The sequence below is a fragment of the Plodia interpunctella genome, chromosome 20 (assembly GCF_027563975.2).
Source record: "Plodia interpunctella isolate USDA-ARS_2022_Savannah chromosome 20, ilPloInte3.2, whole genome shotgun sequence".
NCBI classification, from domain to species: Eukaryota; Metazoa; Arthropoda; class Insecta; order Lepidoptera; family Pyralidae; genus Plodia; species Plodia interpunctella.
Window position 1 is genome coordinate 3,933,125 of NC_071313.1, and position 23,797 is coordinate 3,956,921.

Sequence of the window (23,797 nt, forward strand, 5' to 3'; positions counted from 1 at the left end):
AAACTTTTGAATATAGGACGTTATGGGATTAGTTCTAAAACAATATATTACAGAAATCTAAGGCCTTGTTGGCACTGAAGAGTTGTAAAAGAAAACGGGTAGTTGAAGTTTTCTACTAAATAAATTGTAATGATATTTCAAATATTATATGTTTGTTTTTGTATAATTATATGTTTTGTTGTAAAATTCAAACGGGGAGTTCAGAGTTCAGTTTCTGAGTAATTAACTATAAAATTTTTGCAAACAGTGCGGACTGCGCAGTGTTATCCTAAGCAAGTCATACTGTTACATTCAATTTGGAAAGTCCAAATTTTATTCAAAAATAGAATAAAAAAGTGTGGTACTATTGAATTTTCTGGTACTATTAAGAATGGCTATTAGCCGCCCAGCTTATCCTTTGTTGACAACGCAAAATTTGGAATAATGTGTGTTCGCCCTAAGAGTGCACCGGCGGCACCGCCAATGAGGCCGCCGCATTGCGCGCGCCCGCACGCCATTGGCCGCCCCGAGCAGCTGAGTTCATTCAACTCGCAATCTGCAAAATGCAGCAGAATTGCAAAGAAAATATTTTTATTGTCTCGCTTTACTTGTCTCCGAACCGAACTTATGCATTTTCTCAAAATATATTTTTAACATTTATTTTCTTGTCGCTAATGGGTCCAATAATAATCTGATGATTAAATCAGTTAAATCTAGCGCATGAATTGGAGAAGGCAATAGCAAACCACTTCACATCAAAATTGCCAAGAAAGGTCTAAAATAGGACCTTATGTCCCTCGTGGATTTCATACGGGAGATTAAGGAAAGGAAAAAAACCTTTGAAAGCTGATGGGTAACTACAGCATTCCAGAAAGGGTTAATAACAGGCGGTCGTAAAATCACAGCCGAATCTTCGGAACGTTACAGACATTAAAAACGAGATTAAATGGTCATACATTTTAGTATATCAAGGTGCTTTTTCTATATGCGTGTTCCATCCAAACAAACTGAATCATAAGAAATCATCATAGCTCTTAAAGAAATAGTAATATATTATCCCAGTGTGTGTGAAAATATTGCATGCATCTTTATAGATGTACTTATAATATATGAGGTACATGGGCCTCGTTAAACTTGTTGGAAGTTGTTCGGAACTCGACCCGCCGCTCCTTCTACTTTTTGTTCAACAGTTTTTATCGTAATTTTAAATAGCATCCTCTTTTTCGAAAATAAAGTTTGTCTACATTTCATTTGTTCACAGGTTGTTTAAAACATTTACTACCAAATAAAACAGCTTAAGAGTAAATACTAGTACATATTTAGTAACTAAGTTTTCTAGGAATTCTATCCTTCTATACCGTGTATAGAATCTAATCACACATTGCGCGACAATTTATTATTTATCTATAGTTAAAATATTTAAACGTAACAAAATAATAAAAACAAAGTACGCCTTTGTACGCGTGACCTTTTTAATGCTTTTCTCTGTAATATATTTTCTTTGTGCAATAACAAAATCATACCTACATAATATGCATCGCTTATTTCGATAAAATTTACAATGTGACTTTCAGGTCATTAAGTTTCCAGGAGACTTCTCTTCCGTCATTTATTATCATCAATTCTAAAAGTAAGAGAGATTCTCTTATCAATGGAGTATCATTTTTCTCTTTCTTCAGCTAATCGCTTTACTTCTTCCTTCATACGACGTGACTTGTTTAATGTAACCCTATCTTCACCTTAACTCCTTACTTCCAAAATTTCTTTTGTACTACTTATTTGTCCCAAAGATGCTATCTATTATTCTAATCAAATGGGAAACACATATCTAAGAGTTTGCGTAATATGCTTCCCGTGGGTAAACCCATGATTACGAACGCGATTGAACCGTATTTTGAAATTGTTCAGTTTTTTAGCTCTTGAGAGATAGAGGGACTCTCATCTGAGCGTTTTCCCGGCTACTTGCGCAGCCGTTGAGAGTCGGAGCCCAGAGTCCACCTTCCTACTTTTTCGTCTCAACTTCGCACGATTGTCGACATCGCCTAGTTGGTAACAAATTAGATAATTTCATTCGTAGGTATCATTCAGAGTAGCCAAATAGAATTTCCGAATTTTGAGCAAACGAAACCCGCATTGAATGACATTGGTCCAACATATAAATGTAGGAAGCCTAAATAGTTATTTGATGGTCGCACAGTCGCACCGCAATGAAATAAACTACAATTTATACAAAATTGAAATCTGATATTCATGCATTTGAATTGACGTGTACTATGTTTTATTAATAATTTCAAAATATAATAGAAATAGGGTTCTTACTAATTTTTCTGTTACCTATTTTAGCTTGCTGATTTTAAAAACATTAGATCTTTATAATTTTTAAAAACATAACTTTTCATGTGGAGTGAAAGTATTTTCAAAACCAGTCATAAAAAATACTAAAATCAAGAAAGAAAGAGGTGTCTCCAATTGTGGTTCAATGTAGCACGCTTGCAGGGTGGCTGAATATAGTCTAAACATCTCAATTTTGCAGGATGAATCCTGCGTTACCAATCTATATTACGACCATAAATATTGGCAATGTAATTCACAAGCGAGATTACATCGGTGAGGCCATCTCCATGGTAGTAACTCAACGGCAGCTGGGCGCAGTGCGCCTCGACCCAACTAATCCCAGCTCACACCGCACTCGACCGAACCGAATTGCATTTATGAAAAATGTATCAGCGATGAAAAATATCGACGTGTATTTGAATGCTGCGAACTAAATGACTGGGTTTTGCGGTGTCCGATGTTGGTGTTTCACTGGATATTTGTGTATTCTTTGGTCGTTGGGAATGCAGTTTTTGTTTTGTTTGAAGTAACTATGATGCGCAATAAAATACAAAAAGAATTATATACTTAAATTATAGAGAAAAGTTAATGACAACGGCAAATTTATCCCATGAACCGATCTCTTCCAGTCACCCGGTAAGAAAAATAAATAATTAAAACTGTTTGTAATGTAAATTATCTTTTCTATTGTTGATATTCACGGGAAATTCCATAAATATGTGATTTTCACAGAATAATGTTTTATATTCTAACTACTTAGATAGCTGAATGGAGAAAGTCAGCATTTTTAAAGTGTGCACCATTGTGTTAGCTTTTTTAATGATCAGATCTAAAATACTTTTCTTTAAATTATTTAGTTTTGTTTTAGTACAACTGATAACAGTTTGTATTTAAAATCTTTTATAGTAAATATTTTTCACAAAATAACTTTATTTTGCATAAAAACAAAGAAAAAGTACTTAGTTTATGTTTCTTTATCATTCAAAGTTTCAACATTGGCTACTGCCATTCGAAATTCGTAATATTCACTCTGCAATCCATTTAAAACAATGCTACCATTTATAGATTCTACGTGCCAAATAGTTATTCGGGTCATTCGATGCTATTTCTTGGGGAATTTTAAATATTCCAGATGCGCTAACGGAACCGGGTGCGTGCCACACTTTTTAGGGTAACTTTGCAGTTTATATGGAAACGTAAAAATACTCTTGTTAGTAATTTAAATATTAGTTTAGTAATTTCATTATTACGTAAAGCGGGTCTACCCCTAAAAACTCTAGATGCGAATATCCATTTTACACGTAGAACACGTAGTTTATTTTGAAAGATAAGTTGTGTTATAAAAGCTAACGAATCGTGTTTCTGCATGGGCAAAATGTAGTTATTGAATCGTATAAGGTTAGAAAATATGACGTGATTTGAAATAGTAAAAAAATTAAACTACGGAACACTGCGCGTAACTTCACACTCGACCTCACTTCAACACAAGTAGTCTAGAATTCTCAGGCACTGTCATTAAGTTGCCGTTAGTTTCGTACCATGTAAATCACTTCTCCAGTCCCACTTGGACTCGGCCCAGGAATCGATGTAACTTTATGCAACTTATACCAAACATATTTAGGTCAATTTGTGTTCTTTGTGGTCTGCACGCTTACAGAATTGCACTTCTGCGGTATTTCTATAATATAATTCGCGTTGGAATTTTTAAACAGAATATACATAATTAGACGCTGTGTAGTTCCGACCCTGCTCCTGTTTTACGTGTGTCATATTATTAAGAGTGGGTTGGACCAGTAAACTTTGACATTAACTTTAACCTGCGCAGAAAAAAAGAGTCATGCTTCATTGCTACGTTGCGTTCCGTCACGTCCGTCGGCGGATTATATGTAGTAGACATTGGAGTTTCAATGTACGTCAGTGTCAAAACCTATAGAAAATAACGGAACACAATGGAGCTACAACGTGCTGCGTTGTTGCAACGGAACACAGCTTTTGTCTAAACGACAGGCGCGCAGGGTAAAGTTAACGTCAAAGTTGACTGGTGCAACTCACCCTATGTAGCAACCCAGGCGAAGGGAGATTATTACAGTTGATAATTAACCTTTTGTTATTTTTTTATTATTTTGAGCAAGCAAGTTAAGCTGTATGTATATTTTAGATGACTTTCCTGGCTTTTCATTTTAATTTTTTGTATTTTCATTAGGAAAATGTATCAATCCAAACTCCGCATAGATGGCTCCTCCACAATATCGGCGAACTGAGACTGTTGCCGATGCAAATGAACATACGTTCCGTAGTTTGTATATGAGCTTTTTACAGCAAATACTTATAGGAATATATAAAGAATGTACGTCGAAACCGCCAAAGTGTTAGCCGATAGAATACTGCTGCCATTAAATATTACAGCTAAATTGACAACAGGTAAGGTTGTTAAATTCCTGGAACAAACAAACCAAGAGGGTCTTAATGCAAATCCAGTTAGCGACTGACAAGATTAGCCACTCTGCTTGGCGTTCACAGGCATTTCATTTTATAAGCAACAAGCTTATGCCCGCGGCTTCGTCGAATTTCTCTGCGAGAATGGAACAAACATGATTTTTATACAGTTTCACCCCAATGACAGATATAAGGGTTGATATTTTGAAAAAAAAAAGCCTATATTTGAACGGGGTTCTTTAACTATATACATACCAAAATTTTATCAAAACCGGTCCAGCGGTTTAGCCAAATAGTCGCATTTGTAATGTTAGCATGGATTTATTAACTTGGTTGTCTTTAGGCCTGGTTTGGTTGTGTTCAGTCTTTCTCATACTCGAATGCTGTTCAAGATCCACTTGAATAATAAATTATTGAATTTCGAAGATTTAGCTGTAATTTTACAAGCAGCCGTTTTTGCTTATCAGCTATCAAAGCTTCTTATCCCTTAGTCGCATTGAACGACATCCACGGGAGAATATGGAGCTTAGAGCTGTGGAGCCTGACCTTGAATGGGACCACCTATTCGAGGACGGGAACTATACGCCATATATTCGGAGTAAAAAGTTTATTAATATATAATGAGATAGGCATCCATCCTTATCCTTTCTTTATATATTATAAAAAAAATCCTTTGTCGCGTTACTCTGTTTGTCTGTTCGGGAGAAACTCAAAAACACGGATTTAGATGTGGCACATAGATAGTGTGATTTCTGAGGCAGGTTTAGGTGTATAATTTGTTATGTTTTTACCCGAGCGAAGCCGGGTCGGGCCGCTTGTTATATATATTTTAATTTTATATGAACACGGGTAAGTTTACAACATTGGTCGCAGATGTGTTGGCACCCGTGTTGGCCGTCCGCCCAACTTGCCAACACCAATTAAAAGATAAGTACATAAGTATAATACTTATGCTAAATCTTTTCGAAAATCTTATCGACAATAACAGACATCAAGTTACCCAGCATGAAGTGAGAACAAAAAAATATACAATCAGTCTTCAGTACCTTTTGATTTTAACAAATGAATTGTGATGAAATTTCCGAAATGAAGTTGTGTACACATGAAGTTGTGTACATTTGTATCTTTAAAATACAACAAATTGATGTGGCTTTTAAAGCTTCATAATTTACGAACGGTTTACTAAACCCAAAAAATAGTCTACCCAAATCTCTTTCTCTTTTAGAATAAATATATTTTAAAACTTACGCAACAACACCCATACGAAAAGATGAAGAACTCGGCTTGCCTCGTATGGAATTTTCAATATTTGTACCTACTCTTGTATCATAATATACTAATTACGAAACAGGGGAAATTGTTTCACTAAACGATTTTGGATGCGATTGATAGTCCGGAAGATTACAATATGGTTGTAATATATTCAATCCCACTTGTGATTACTGTAGTTAATATTTAAACGGGGACTTTACAACATCACCGCGCACCGCAATTACATGTACAAAATATCCAGCGAGCAGAAATAGTACTTATTTAAATGTGGAACGTTAAAGATGAAAAACTAGGTCATAGTCTAAAAATACTCTAATAAAATATGCAAAGCTATATACAAGGTCAAATGCGTCGGCGCAGCTGGAAGTTTATCCCGGTTATAAACTATCGGCAAACAGTTCGCCATACTTTGGCAGATACGACCTAATTGCGGTAAATAAAATCTCTAATACTAACTATGCAATGTTAATTCACTCGCATCGTCATTTTTCTGGGTTCGTATCAGTGTGTATCATATCAGCCTATCGCAGTATATGACATACAATGCGATTGCGATAGGATGATGCTAAACTAAACACAATCGTCGAACGCGTAGTTTATATGTGAGCTTTTGATTACCGCAAGGAAAAACCAGCAATGCATTTTGAAACCAACATGTTCTGTTTACCAATGGTGTATTTGTATAGTCGGCATGAGGGCTAGTGCAACCACAGGATAAAAATTTTGTTCATTGAATCGCTTATATGGAAAGTTTTGTTGAAAATTACGTCAATCTTTTAAGAGAAATAATGAACAAACAATTGTATATTTGTTTATAAATTGTTCACTCATTGATATATATTTCTCTTACTACCTTTATGCTGTACCGGGTAATGCCGTAAAATGTAACCGGTAAGTTGCACCGGTAATTGGGTCCCCAAAATGGCGGGCCGCCAACGCAGCTGTGGCCGGCGGGAAATTAATTCACCTTCTATACTCGGTAATTTATCGCTCCTCGCTTCTTATGCTGGACGAGCGGGTTTAGCTCGCTAATGTTCTTTTGTAACCCCCGCCGACAGAAGGAGGTCAGTTATTATGTCAGTTTAACGTGTCTGTGTTGAATGTTCCACAAGTTTAACTTGTTTAAAAAAAGGTTTGCTTCAAAGTCAGTGTTTTTTTTAGAAAACAGTTAATCTGTTAAGCTTACATGTCATAAAAGCAAATAATTATTTTAATTATTCACATATAGATAAACAGAAGGAATTCTCTCTTTTAACCGTATACTTGTCTCTTTTATCCTTACGTTTTTCATATTTCATTCGACGTTATGTAACGCTCTGAAGTTAGGAGCCAGCGTAAAAAATAATTTAAACATTTGAAAATTCGACTGTTTAGATGCCTAATAAAAAAATATTATTTATTATCTATAGTTACTACCGATAAATCGAACAGTCAAATCAAATAGTTCGCACAGGGGCTTATCATCATCTCTTAACGCGATCCACTTTACGACCTAAACTGAACTGCATCGCAAATTCGTACCATCGACTTAATTTTTTGTATAAATGCGATTTAGGTACTTAAATTAAACTAAGTTGGATTGGAATCGTTCTGTAAAAGTTGACGGTAGGCCTACAGAATATTTGTAATTAACCTGTGACCTATACAACCGAACTGACGTGTTTTATATGCGTCATTTTAGTATTTACAAGAACCATGCTAAAATAATATCTACAGTTGACCGATGTATGACGTCCTAGATGCGGCTATCACGAGCGGTTGTAGAGTGACACTAAGTACCATTGGACTGACGTGAGTTGTATATTGCCATCAACAAATTAGGATCACTATTCGTACGCTATTTCCCGCTTCATGCACAATTATTTTCTCATTTTGTTATGTATGTATGTTATGTATATATTTTGTTATGTATGTCTCATGTTGGATATATAGCTACGAAAATAAATTCCATTGTACTTTATAACTTTTACAATTTTATTATATAGGATCTCACTCTTGTATAACATGAGCATAATTATTATAAAAAATGTAGACTGACGTCAACGACCTTTTTGGCAATGCTGTTGTTGCCTCCAAGTTATTGTCAAAGCCATTTTTGGTTTCCTTTTGGTTACCTTGTAGGGAGATTATCGAGTGGAGGGAGGGTATGAAGTGGTCCTATTTTAGGGGGGGAACTACACGCTGCATATGACCTTTATCGAATAACGGGACAATTAGCCAACCTTTCAATCTCTCATATGATGACGTCAGGATATCGACGCCCTTCACCTTTGCACGTCACACGTATACGCATCGTTAGTTTTATGTATAATTTATTTTCTTTTCGATTTTTCTAGGAAACAACACTTCATGAATTAAATGACTATGAATAACTTAGAAGTGAAGGCAGTAATCAATTGTGTCGTGTGTTCCCGACCTAAAAGTGGTTCGATATTCTTCTATGGATTTCGTGCCGTGAGTCAAGCAGCGTCCCTTGACTACAACAGCCTTCCCAAAGACATGGGAGAGGGTTCACATAAGAATGACCTTTTAATTTGAGACACTATGATTTTACGACCCTCCGGTCGTAAAATCATATCTCAAATTAAAGGTCTATTTCTTATGTGAACCCTAGGCTTCGTGGCGTCTTAGTTCCGATTGCAACCATGAGCACGTAATAAAGAAAGTCATTTTCATATATTTACTGAAAAAAAAACAAACATCACGGTAACTAGCGCACAGCATTACAATTTACAGTAACTTTTCGTCATTAACTGATAATAAAAGATAAGGAATTTCGATACCAATAAATGGTCGTCAGGCATTACTTTTAATGTGAACATTAGGCAGACATTTTTATATCGGTCCATTAATAACGCCCTATTGATAAAGCTTATTTTTCTAGTTCAACTTAAAAAAAAAATCCTGCCTTTATCGTAAATTCTCTTACAGCATTTTGTCATAGCGTTATTACTACAAGCTTTGAAAATAACAGAAAATCATGTGTAAATGTTTTGAAGCGGTGATGGTGGCCCAGTGGTTATGACAGCCCGCCTTTTATTCAAATCCTACTCGTGTTACATGCGTTTATTTACCAATATCTTATTAAAAATATTTTGTTTGATCAGTTATATATAAATTTTTTTATCACAAACATAATGTTTTCGTACCTTTTGACCATGTACTTTATTGTGTACTTATTTACATTGATTACTGAGAAAAAATATATTTATATTAAAAAAAAAATAAGCCCTTCTATGGCAGGGACCAAGATTGATTAAACGAGTTTCTTTGGGCATTTTTTTCATCAATGGTCGTTCCGAAATGCTTGTAGTTTGTAGCGTTGTTAAATATTATTTAATCTAATATTGTGACGTAAAAAAGTGCCTGCGTAGGTCTAATTTCTGAATAAATGATGTTGATTAATTAAGAGTACCTGCTACTCTCTAATGAAAATACAGTATGTCGGCGTAAGACGTAAAGAGATGAATTAATAAGAAGCAGTTTTCTTCCCAGTGGAAACTAGAATACTTGGTAATTGGTATGGCATAGCTAAACAAAATTAGATTATTCCGTATTTTCATGGGTGATAAGGCTGAAGTTTTAACAACTTTATTTATAAAGGAATAGACCCTACAATCGGTTACGTTTTTAGTTCTTATATTTATTATGCAGCATTTCGTGTACAAATAATAATTTATCAAACGCCAAAATTGTTCAAGTTACGTTGGCACTGGCCCAGGCTGCGCAAGTCTAGCTCAACATGATTTTGGCAAAGACACACGTATAATATGACATACTGACTTACATGATACATAGATGTGCTTACATAACGGAATGGTGTCTCCCAATTTACTTACATGTTCTCCAATGTGAGATATGCTTGTGTTATTACATGTTTTGTTGTAATAACTGTATATAAATGTTTTTCGAAATGATCTAGGTTTAAGAGATGTGTAAGGACGTCAGGACTGGTCGTCATCTCTGGTGAGAGAGAGATGTCTGGCTGTATTTTAGCCTCGTTATCCAGTGCGGACATGCAGAAAGTGTTATTGGCACAACGCCTCACAGGCGTTTATATTTTTAATTGAGTTTATTTAATACTAGCTGCGCCCCGGGGCTTTACTCCCGTGGGAATTTCGGGATAATAAGTACCCTATGTTGCATCTCACTGCTGGGCTCCAAAAATCTCTATTGAATGCAGTATGCTGGCAACCCAATATATTTTTTAGCAGATTAAAAAACTGTGTACCTTTATCATATTGTGGAGTCAGCTTTCTTGTACCGCCTGCTTGTAGTCATAGCAGACTGTGTCGTTTTCTTCTTGATTTAGTCGACATCTCTATACCTCAGCTGCACAGCTCGGAACCCACAAACCACCAATAAAAGCTCAGTTCGATTTAATTTTCATTGCACTTGCGGTAAAGTTGTCAATCACAGACGGTTTTAACTTTTTCTAATTTCAGAATTTTCACTCACACCTAAACGATGAATCTGGAAAGAGAAAAATCAAAATTAAGACACCGGTGTTTAGGACGTGTTGGCGCATTCATCTAATATTCGCGTATATATCGTAGTGAGTTTGTTTGTAAGTACCCCTACCATCCAAATCTTCTATCATATATCTCAATGACTCATACACATAAGAGCACTTTCCATTCCAGAAAATAATTGTTGGACAGTTCAGCCAAACACATAGACTCTCGCATTTCTAATTACTAGCTTTGAAGCGCGGCTTCATCCGCATGAATTTCCCACGGGAAATGTAGGTACTTTTTCTTGTCCTTCTCATTTACACATTTTAAGAAGAGGTAACAAATAAATAAACTTCCTTTCGCATTCTTATCTTTACATATTATAAAACAGCATTCCGTCGCGTCTATCTATCCGTGTGTTTGCAATAAACACAAAAACTAATTGCACGGATTTTCATGCGGTTTTCACTAATAGTTAGTGTACTTAGCATGAATTTAGTAATATTAGCAAAAATAAAGTAATATTATACAATGTACTGTTGTAATACACCAAGAGGTGTTACACGCGACGGTGGTCGGATGACGGCTGAGGTCCATTTCACTGTTCATGGGTTACACTCGCAAGGGACGCATACACACAAGCTAACAGGTAACATAGTGATTCCTGAGGAAGGTTTAGATGTATATTTTTTTGTATATTTTCAATATTATAATATATAATTGGGATAGTTGCATATACAGAAATGGGCAGAGTTTCCTTGTAATAGCCCACAAGGTTGCTGTATCGATTGTACCACGGCATTGTTGCGATAATTCAAACGAACCTTCAAAACGCGTCTCCATCGACATTAAATACGGTCAGCAACAAATGACAATATAATGCAATTAATTTATATCATACAAACATATTCGTAAAACGTTTGTACTAAATATAAGTTTTTTATAAGTATTTTTTATTACATGTCACTCTCTCATTTGTGCGTTCTCCAGCAACGTAGCGCGCTGAAACTTAAACCAGATTTTAAGTTAGATTATCAGCTGTACAATTGTGGAAATCCCATCAAATTCCATCCAGTAGTTTTTGCGTGATGCGCGAACAATCATACAGACAGACAAAAATTATAAAAAATGTTTTTGCTTCTATTAGACCCATAAAGACTCTCCATAATTATTTTTCTTTAATATCTATTTACAGACTTAGCCCACTTCCGGTTTTATTATATATAATTTTATAATTTTTATTATTATATAAATATTTATATGTATATATGTTTATATATTGATGTGAACCAAAATTCGAAACCAAATATTTGTTTTTTGTTACGAATTGTTATATTTTCTGTGCCATAACGTTACTTAGAACAAAAAAGTTAAGCAAAAGAACAAAAAAGTAGTACGAGTAGAGTACCTGGATATAAAAAACGAGAGTATCATTATTTTAAACTACCTAATGTCCGAAACTCCGCCCGCGTTAGCCCATATTTGACCTTTGATTATTAGATATATCTATATCAAATTTCATCAAAATTGGCCTTACTGGCGAAAGCGTCACAAACAGACAGACTTTCGAATTTATAATGTTAATATGTATGGAAGCATGGACTTTCATCGAAGCAGAATGTCAGCCGACAAAGCATCTAACACATTGAGTGATTTTATTTACATGTTTTATATACATCTATCTATGTTGGCTGTACCAAGCCTTCAAAGAAAAATAACCTTTCATTAAAATTAATCAATACCACAATACCCAGAATTCTATAAATAAAATGTATTATTCTTCCACATCGTATGTGCATACAATGTCTCGCCTAATCTACAAAATAACTCTAAAAACATATAAATAAACAGGCATCTAAATATGGGAATATAATCCAAGCATCTGATCCATAGATAAAAGAATAATCTGATCTAAAAATAATAGTTGACAAGGCGCTGCGTGCTCCGTCATTGGTTAGGCAGTCCGCGTTATCACACAGACATTAGGCACGAGCCATCCACGTCATCGTCATTCATCCTCTTCGATCGCACACACACATACACGCACTCCACTCACCACACCCGCAACCACCACCGTCTCTCCTCGACCACCAACCCAGCAAACTCCACAAAAACCATAAAAACACCTCCTGACAATATCCTACACTCTCACACGACCATCCACCATTTTAAATTCATTCACAAAAATCGCCATGGCTGGCCTCTATTTGTTTACTGTTTTACGCCTCCATAAGCTCAGTAACCTTACATAAATAGCACTAATACCTTATCTACGTATTAATCTTGATGTTAACGCTATTTCTCGAGTCGGAAACGCGATTTCAGCACGTTTTTTGTTGGCAATACGGTCGTTGGATTGCTCAAGGGGTCGTGAAGCCTGACCGACGCGAAATGCTATGTGCAACTGATTGAGAATGGTGGCAGGACTGCGGCGACGAGGGCCGCGCATGCGCCCTTACTACCCGCCAAAACACCTACGCGCATGTATGAGTAATGTAAGCACTGGTCCCATTTTTAAACTTACACTCCATACATTTATATATACTGTTTTCGTAGGACATTAAAAAATAAGTCCATGAGGAAGCTACGACTCTACGAGTGGAATACAAGCGGCGTAGCAAGTGCTACGAATATCTACGAGGTTGCTACCGATGCTACGGCGTAGGTTTGCTACGGAGCTTACAGTTGGTATAGTGTAGTGCATTCGATTCAGATATGTCCTCAGTGATCGTATTGCTATTTTTAGATTTGTCATTGATTTTATTTGTAAAACGCATTAAGGATCCACATGTTAGTTGGTGCATTAGGAAATCGTTTTTCAGTTCTACACATTGTTAATATTTCTGATTTCAGTTTCTATTTTTATTATGAAAGAACAAATTTTTTTTTATATTCAAAATTGATATTATTATTACAATGACGATTCTGAACGTAAGGCATTTTTTCTTTTGTTTGATGTTATTAATTAGAATATCAGTAAGAAAGAGCCAGATCCAAAATGAGATTTTCACGTCGGATACATAGCGTCCTAACTGAGCGGTGGTACGCTGTACGACGCTATACCCATATGGAAATTTACACATAGCCTAGGTCACACCATCATTTTATATTTACAAGTTCATGTACGTGGAATATGGATAGGAGGTTTTATATGGAGTGCATAAACATACGTGCTACTTATTCCATATGTTTGACACGCAGATATAAGGTTACCTAGTCCTAACTGAGCTACAAATGGAACGCGCTGCGTCACACTGCGTCCTGTTTCGCCTCAGCTGAGACCGGGTAACCTCATCTAGCTATCTACTAAAGCGCGCTCGGCTCCGTCGAAGACTCATTGATGTTTTTCCTACAAGTCACCAGCGCCGGATTAAGCATGTCGAGGGCTCTAGGCAATGAAATTTTCGGGGCCCTTTTCAGCCTTTGGATCATCAGCTCTTAGTAAATAAAGGACAAATCCCATCAGCAAATTGCTGATGGTATTAGGATAGCAATCATTTATATTATTAGGTATATCGTTTTTGTTAGCTGGAAGATAATTATTGTAGCATTAAGTTCCTTATTTGTTTGTGAATTTTCACTAGGAGCAATAAAGTAATAAACAAACACGTCATTTTCACATTTATAATATTAGTGTGTTTATAACCAAATGAATAAATCTACAAAATTACTGCAAAAGTAAATAAAAGAAAAAAATAATTGTTTTTAAAAACTTATTAATTTAATAAGTTTTGAAACGGTTTATTTTTTTGAAACACTCAGGAGGATAACACCCCTATCTATATGTTGCCCGTAGGCAGTTGCCTATTCACTCTTAAGAATTATCCACTTCAGCACGTGCCCTCATTTATGAGGTTTCAGCAGACTTCATGTCAGTCACCAGAGGCTACTGGCGTATTTGCGTAGTGAATATTCTAGATCGTCAAGAATATGATGGCTGTAGAATAGAAATGCTCATATCCTCTAGTATATGTCGTACAAGGCGACTAAGGGACATAAATCCAAGGTAATTTTCAGGGCCACTAAAGGACTGATTGCATTAGCATGTGTTAGCATCAATTACATTTTCGAAGATCGTTGGCGTCAGCCAAGCGGCCGGTTGTAAAATCAAAATCAGTGACCAAGGGCTTTGTAGGTTCACAGCCCCGAACGCAGCCGGGAACATGCGAACATGAGAGAGAGACATTGACAAGTAACAGACAAATTGTGGCAAGCGTTATTTTTTGGCTAAAGTCGTCTGACCTCGGTCTAGACGCGGCGCCTGTCTGTCTGTCTGATCATCTTCGCTATTGCGACAACTGGCGCAGGCTAAAAATAATTCACGGCTTGCCTAGATTTGCCCTGATATTTTCATTCAAAATCAAATCAAAATAATTTATTTGCTTTAATTATGGTATAATTTTATAAACATAGCTGGTACATTGCATTTAAAAAGAAGCCTAAGTATTTAACCATAAAATTTGCATGCAAATGTATAGGTAAATTACTAAATTACTAATTATTATCTACTTAGTTAATTATTTCGTAAACGTGTACCAAATTTCATAACAATCCGTCCAGTAGATGTTGCGTGAAAGAGTAACATACATACATACTCACAAACTTTCGCATTTCTTCATGTTAGTAGGGTTTTCTTAATTTATTCATCCAAATTAGTCACTATAAGTAGTTGAAAAATACTTTATCAAAAATACTACGTATGGTTATTCAAAAACAATTAAAATTCATCAAATCCGATATAGTCATGACATGTTTCTCGGTCAAATAGTACGGTACCAATAGTGATAGCACGCACGGTGGGAACGTAAGGAAAACTCTAGTTGATCCCACAGTAAAAGGTAGTTTTAAGTTTCTGTGATTTTTTCGCAGTCTGAAATCTTTACCATAAAATCATCTAGAATTATCTAGCTACTACTAAACTAGCTGTATTCCAACTATCTCCATATAAAGGATCACATTAATTTATAGCTCAGTTGTGACGTTAAAATACAAACAAACACACTTTAACATTATTATATTTGTATGGAAGTAGGTATACTTATGTGTATGGAAGTGGGAATAGGAATGCCTGCCTCTATTCTGCGTCATTCTAATAGATAATTTAACATCCTTCCATTTTGTATTTCTTTTTTCAATTTCTTGTCGATTTATGGAAACTTATTTTGGAAAATAACTTTAACGACTCCAGTTTATTCCCGATTGAAGTTATTTACCAACAAAACTCTAAAATAACCTAATATCGTAAATATCCGAATCACAGTCCCACTACATTGACATCGGTGTCGGCCACGCACGAGACGCCTACGGTTTCGGGTTTCCAAGCATTCATGTATGCTAGAACGAGACAGGAATAACAAAGTTGTAGGGAAATCTATGAGTATGATGGAGATAGCGATGGACATCGATCGTATTGCGTCACAGAGTACGCGTGGGCGCGATGACGTCACAACGCATGGGCCAATCAGAGCATGAGAAAACGGCGCCACGTTTTAGTGAGAAGTGGCGAAAATGCACTGCGAATTTTTTCTATTTTAGTTTTGTTACGTCAATGGTTTGCGAAAAAGTTCAGCTACCACATATATTAGAACATCTGTGAGAGCTACCTACTTATTTCGAATTTACAACACTATTTTATGCCGGCTACACACAATCGCAGGTACTATGACACGAAAGAATAAAACAGCTTTTATTTACCGTAATGAATAACCAACTATGTACAAGCCGACCAACATCCGCCAAGTTCGGCTAAAAAATAAATTAATGTTAAAGATATAACTACAATACTTATATCTAAGTTAATTCGACTTCATTAAAATAATATTCTTATTCTATAACTTATATATTTTTAGCTTAGGTACTTACCTAAGCTAAAAATATATAAGTTTATAGTTTACATACACATTGCATGTTCTTATATGTGTTATACAATGTAAAGAAAATACGTTTAGACATTTTGAATCACGAGTTACCTATTCCGTACCGTTTATTTGTTTATAAATTCGTATTTGTATTAAATTAAAAAAAAAAAAAAGCATTAGCCCCATCTTGCTAAATTCTCAACATTCTCCAACACTTTTCTTCACACATCCTTACAGCCATTAAATAGTTTATGAACAACAGTTTAGATGGCGCGCATCTATATTTCTGTTGTTGCTGTGATTACATTTAAAATAGATGGCGCTATAAGCTTCAACACCAACGGATTTAATTTTGTTCAGTTCCTTCATCACAGCGAAAATTATCTTCAATTCAAATAATGCGTTCAAAAATAGATCCTTTAGGTATAACAGATACAATAGAACCGAGAGGTCCCGGGTTTGATCCCCGGTCGGGTCGTGATGGAAATTGATCTTTTACTGATTGGCCCGCCGGGTCTTGGATGTTTGTCTATATATATATTTGTTATAAATATAGTATCGTTGAGTTAGTATCCCATAACACAAGCCCTGAACTTACTTTGGGGCTAGCTCAATCTGTGTGATTTGTCCTAATATATTTATTTATACTTAGATAAATATCTACATACATCCAAACACAAAATAAAGGTAACACAGAGGAGCACTCGCAACCTAATAAAAAATACATAGCTATTACAATTTTCTTATTTTGTTTTATGCCGGCTTCACAATGACGTCGAACAGTTTACCAAACTTTGGCGGATTCGGTACACATTGCTGGTTTTTCATTGCGGCAATTAAAAGCACTCATACTAAATACACAATGTTCACTCATTCGCGTCGGCATGAGTCTGAGTTTGGCGACAGTGTCGAGCTGGCATTATAAAGAGAACCTACTGAATGTGTGTAGTAAATTTTGCGTTATTGAATATGTATGCACCTGCACCGGTGCAGGTGGTGCTCTGAAAGGAATCGCCAGGTGCTATTCTATGAATTTATGCCATTTGTAATGGTGCACAGAACGGCATAGGTACTTCATTATATTTTACGTATTATTTTATGGTTATATTGGTTATTGACCTGTGACCGTGAACTAAACCGCCGTCAAAGGTCGGCCATAATTATCAATTCAATGAGAAGATGCTCGAAATAATATCAATAAACTTGAAAATTGAGTTCGTCGGCCTTTACAGGTTTTTATGTGGCTTTTATACAATTATAGGAGGCAAACTATAATGGTTTGCTTGTAATACAATAGCATTATAACAAATGTAATCAATCAAAATAATTTCCTTATTGAAATAATCGTGACCGCATAATGGCGTCATTTATATCCTGCTGAAAAAATACGATTTATGTATCGATATTAATTTTCATTACAGTATTACGCATATGACACAGTAACTTATAAATTCATTGATACGAATATCTAAGGATAAAATTCCATATTTATAATTTGGACCATTTTAATGTAGAGATCAACTCATTGATAACTACTATGAGAAAAAAGCGACCATTATTCTTTTGAATGTTCCTATAGTTATTTTTAAGGAACTAGTTGCCATAATGAAAAGAGTCAGTTATTACTTTGAAGAAATATTAAGAGGAACTGGCGTGAACAAAGGCTTTAATAAAATAGAACAGATTTGTTTATTGACAATGTTATCTTAATCTACTTCATCTTAAGTACCTAATCGATAATTACAGTGGATTGGTCAAGTAAATTAAAGTTTTAAAGAACGAGCAAAAACTTCAGTAAAAAGTTACGATTGTGTTAAAACGATCATCGTCTGACCTTTTGTTTTTTTTATCTGTGCACATCCGACTAAAAACCTATAACAGAAATGTGCAAAAAATCTGGAGGAAAAACAAGTATATAACCTCTGTCATCCACGGCATGCAAATGGGGTCAATGACATAAAAAGTTGATTAAGTCATTGGCGAATATAGGGACAGAAAAACAAATAATTTTGAAGCTAGGTATATAGTTATTTCACATTGATTTTGACTGAAATATAGAGATAGGGAAATATATAGAGAAAATTTGAAATATTATTTACAAGCGGCACTGCTGGGCCCGGCTTCGCTAAACCATAATAAATTAAACACGTAAATCTTCCTCAGTGATCTGATCACACTATCTATTAATACCGACATCAAAATCCGTTGCGTAGTTTTAAATTATAAACATACGTAGGGACAAACATACAGACAGCGGTAAGCGACTTTGTTTTATACGATGTAGTGATGTCAACAGCATATTTCACATTTATATGTGAGAAAAGTGATTGCTCCAGCTCTTTGTCTACTATCCGTGCTGCCAAGAAAGTAATATTATTTCCCGACTTGAAACAATATACGATTTTAATAAAATATATTTGATCGTTAAAACATGACATTCAGTTAATTGCGCCGTGATCAAAGATTGGTCTATTTGATAACGAACCGAGGTTTTCGACAATCATATCGTGGGAGAAACTCATGGTAGTACAATACTATATTATATCTGTTATGTTGCGAAATATATCTTTTAATTAAGTAATGGCAATTTATTTTTAATTTGCAATGTTTGGAATGACGTGTGTTATGGCGTATGTTGAATTCAGACGTCAATGCACTTTTGTCGTGATGGGATTGCATTAATAAGGGTGTAAAAAATTATTTATTTGCAATTCTATTACTATCACGATATCGTGTATATTATTAAAATATAGATAAAAAAATGATTAAGATAAATATAGCCAAAATATGGATGGTTGATTGATTATTTGAGAACGATTAAATGGCTATTGATGACGATGATTAAAGCCAAAAATATCGCTCATAGAAAGTATAAAATACTTAACTGAATTTATAAATTGAAATAGGTTTACACTATACGGACCATGTGGTTAAACACAGAGACAATACATTTAAACAAGTAGACACACGCTACTGTTTCGAACAAAAATCGATTTTAAACAAGTATTTAATCGCCTTTTTTAGCAACGACCTTACCTAAAGTATTTGTTTTACACTTGTGTTCAAGAACAATGGATTGGCAAACCATTTCTTTTAGCTGTGGGAACGCAGCACATTTTGTACTTCCAATTAGTACGGTGGCTATTGTGTCTTACAAGCGAAAAAAAGTTTATGCGGACAGTCACTGAATACGTTATTATAGAAAAGAATGGGTCACCAGTGGCAAGCGATCACCGTTACCCAGAAACAAGTCCGTCTGTACTACCAGAGTAATTAGAGTTACTATTTGTGGATTTCAATTTATTTATTTAATTTAAAATTTTATTGCAACAAAATACAAAAATAAATATGTACAAATGTTGTACCATAACTCCATATGGCATTCTCTACCATCGGCGGTAAACCATTAGACCAAACAGAGATGATGAAGTACATCGAATAAATAGAAAGCTTTCTTACCAAATATAAACAAATAATACAAATAAACTGAGAAGTTTAATCCTATTGCAAACATATTCTGTGGTTTTCAAATTGTATTTTTTTTGTTGAAATTACAGATATTACAGTCGTCACAATTACAAAATTTTGAATAGGATTGGGAGCATGGGTAGGTACGAGTATGTAAGGGTCGATTGACCTTGAAATTGACTAAAACATTGCAATATCATATGTTTGTTAATGCCTAAAGCAATTCGATACACTCAACAAACCTTGAAACTTCGATAGTTTCCACTTCATATCATAAATAATCGCCGGACTTCTAGCAGGAAGTGAGCGGCAAAAAACGATACATTTTGCTATAGAACTGTCCCAGTTTTGAAGGAAAGGTGAAGGAGAACTAAAGTTTAAACGGCAAACCAACCTAATTGTATTGTAGAGTGCGTGTATTTGCGTACAATAACATTTTCCATCATTTACGTTCGCAGGAATGCGGCAAAATGTAATAAAAAAATTTAGCATTGTTTTTGACTAGAATGATGGAGACGAATGGGAAATCCGTTAGAATGAATGATAGAAAATAAATAATATGTCACTTTTATGAATCGGAGAATGAGAATTATGAGGTGGTAACTTTATATGTAAAAGTAACATAGTATGTGTTTCGCATGCTTTGGATTGGGCTAACTGGCAAATAATTTAAATAAAATTTATTAATTTAATAAATAATAATTTAATATTTTTATTTAAAATTTATCTAGTAGTTGGTTTATCCGTCAGATTCATCATCTACACACTACTGGGAATAGTCACATTACGTTATGATATTTTATCAGAATAAATATAATAAGCTAATAAAGGCGGTACGTTTTACAACAAACTAATTTCATCAATCGTAGCCAGCTATTCGCAAATTCGCAGTGCATTCCAGCTATTGTGCAATATAGCAGATTAATGTACACTTGTAGATAAACACCCGAGGTAGCGCCGCGGTCACGATGTAGAGCAGTCGTGCTTCACAGACCACGTGCCCTTTTGGACCTATTTTTATTTGAACTGTTAACCTTTCCATGCATAACATTATTGTATTTCTACGGTCAATCAATAAGTACTGTAATACACATTTATTGGCCTATGAATTGAACTTAGAATAGAATTCGTCCATGGTATATGCCTTTCTATTCTTTGACATTTTCAAACAATACTTATAGCTAAGAACTAATTTGTTATATAAAATTTACAGCTCTATGAAATAAACGTTGCATGTTTTGATAATTCCATAATTTGTGTTCAATGTTTTTTTTTATCTGTGATGGGTCAAAAGTATCCAATCCTTAATTTCGCCACTCGGAGCATCTGCCTCCGTGGCGCAATCGGCTAGCGCGTTCGGCTGTTAACCGAAAGGTTGGTGGTTCGAGCCCACCCGGGGGCGATATTTTTTGAGTATTTCAAAAATTAAGGAGTAGGTTTTAAATTATTTTTACTCATCTCTTTTCGTTTTCAACCTTTTATAAAGTAAAGTAAGTAGAGACAGTAGAGCATTCTATAGTTAAATTGTCGTGCATGATAGGAATCATGATAAGATAATGATAAAATGATTTTTTCTGTCTTATGAGGTATTAAGGTCATTTATTTCAATCTATATGACTGTGAATAGGAACAGACATTGAATACTGATTCACATTATGCACGTGGATTTTTAGCATTGACGAACTCAGACGCATGCCTACACGAATGCGTAGTTAGTATGAGTGCTTTTATTCACCGCAATGAAAAACCAGCAATGTAAACCAAATCCGCCAAAATTTGGCAAACTGTTCGACGACAGTATGGAGCATTAGATTACAGATTTATCAAAGAAGATAATAAAAGTCAGATACTTAAACCAAATTAGATTTAACAAATATCAAATTCGTGTTTGTATTTTATTTAGATTTCAAGACACAAAATGATACAATACAATGTAATACTTTATTATTACCCAAAAAGTGTAAATTACAGAAAAAAGATCCCAATGCAAACGAGGAGATTTTAAAAGATTTCACCCCTATCCGCTAGATGGCGGTATTTATGTAGATTAAAAAGAATAAAACTATAATTTACGAATAATTAGTATTTTATGTGCATTATAATTATAAGATAATAATTAAGAATCAGATTATGACAGTAAATAGATAATTGAATACACAACTTAAATATTTTGGTTGAAATGGTTTTAAATATTTTGGTTGAAATCTGTTCTATAATAAACATAATCAATGAATAAAAATATTGTAGAAATAATATTTTCAAAGAGTGCTACTTATTACATAATCTTGTTCACTGTATAGTCAACCTACATAATATGAATGTTATTTTCACTTGTACCTCTATCACCTTCGATAGCTCAGTTGGTAGAGCGGTGGACTGTAGAGGACACATTGACATCCATAGGTCGCTGGTTCAAATCCGGCTCGAAGGAAATTTTTCGACTGTTTTTATTTTCCAATTTATTTGTTTCTTCAATCAAATATCGGTTTTTAAGTTAATTTTGATTTTTGATTATTATTAGTAAATTGAGGAAATTGCCAGCATTCTTGGAACCATGCCTCGATCAGACGCGCTGGACGAAATATTTAATTTGTAAATATTTATAATTTATATTTTAGTTTTAACATTTATTTAATTAGTTTTATTTAATTAATCTAAATTAAATTTAATAATGAAATATTTAAAAATTAAATTATTTATTAAGTATTAGTAATAATACACAATTCTTTTTCGTTTATGTCGTAAGTTCATTTTATTTTTAACTAGCGGCCCGTCCCGACTTCGCTCGGGTGAAAATATAATAAATTATACCGCTAAACCATTCTCAGGAATCACTCTATCTAGTATCGATGAAAAAACCGCATGAAAATTCGTGCAGTAGTTTTTGGGTTTATCGCGAACAGCCGCGGTAGAGGACTCTGTTATATTATATGTAAGGATAAGCAAACATTGATTTGTAATGATGTAATTTTTGTTACAGTATTTGTTGCATGTGCATATATACCTATATTTTGCTGTCTAGCTAATGTTCTTGGCTATATATAAATTATTAACTAAGTTACTTTTAAATAATTTGTGTTTTATTTAGGTATGTTGATTTTGTGAACATTTTTGCATGATGCCAAAATAAAAAGCTATGTACTAAAGTAGCAATCTCTGCCTGCTTCGGTTTTACCCGAGGTCAAACCATAAAAAGTACCGTAATTTTTTGAAGTTAGTTTAACAAAATATATAAGTTAGCTTAACTGAACAAAAAAAATTGGTGCTGGTGCGGTTACTGGATCCATTATAAACAAATAAAGTACAGAATACCTATGTACCAATATACTCATAATTTAATTTAAGCAAGGAAGCCAATGAGAAACATAATAACGTACGCTGCAAATGAAATTAGAAAAATGAGGAAAATTTTACATTTTGGTAAAGAGCCAAGAGTAAATATTTTTATTACAGACACGCCTTTGATATTGGTAATGTAGTACATGCATAATTGTGTTTATGTATGAAATAAACAATAACAACGTGTTAATGGAAAATTTGCCCTGAGAAGTGTCCAAATAAATTGAAGATTTGACTAAACCAATGGTTCTATGTCAGAGATATGTATGCGGGTGTTGTGTTGATTGCTCGTTGCGTAAGATATAAGTAGCGTTATATTATCTGTGGTAAGACTCACAAGGTCGGTCGAGATTCACTTTCATTCTATCAGGGACGACCCCGGTGGCGCAGTGGTAAAGTGCTTGCCTCTGAAGAAGCAGAGGTCCCGGGTTCGATCCCCGGTCGGGTCGTGATGGAAAATGATCTTTTTCTGATTGGCCCGGGTCTTGGATGTTTATCTATATATGTATTTGTTATAAAATATAATATCGTTGATTTAATATCCCATTAGAACTTACTGTGGGGCTAGCTCAATCCGTGTGATTTGTCCTAATATATTTATAAGTATTTATGCCTACATTATATATTCACATGGAAATGTATCTAGAATTTCCTGTT

General features: G+C 34.7%; 1 protein-coding gene and 2 non-coding genes across 3 annotated transcripts in view; 2 read left to right on the forward strand and 1 right to left on the reverse strand.

The window, feature by feature from the left end:
• Window positions 1–12,891, reverse strand: part of fid (fire dancer) — a 29,664-nt gene extending 16,773 nt beyond the window's left edge. The window contains exons 1-2 of the mRNA XM_053760234.1: window positions 12,741–12,891; window positions 10,253–10,494 (exon numbers count right to left, since the gene is read on the reverse strand). The gene's annotated coding sequence lies outside the window, so the exon portion shown is untranslated. The remainder of the gene's footprint in view (window positions 1–10,252; window positions 10,495–12,740) is intronic.
• Window positions 12,892–21,129: 8,238 nt separating this feature from the next.
• Window positions 21,130–21,203, forward strand: TRNAN-GUU (transfer RNA asparagine (anticodon GUU)). Its single transcript has one exon. It is a non-coding gene; the product is annotated as a tRNA-Asn (tRNA).
• A 943-nt stretch (window positions 21,204–22,146) lies between these two features.
• Window positions 22,147–22,232, forward strand: TRNAY-GUA (transfer RNA tyrosine (anticodon GUA)). Its single transcript is given in 2 exon segments — window positions 22,147–22,183; window positions 22,197–22,232. It is a non-coding gene; the product is annotated as a tRNA-Tyr (tRNA).
• Window positions 22,233–23,797: the final 1,565 nt, after the last annotated feature.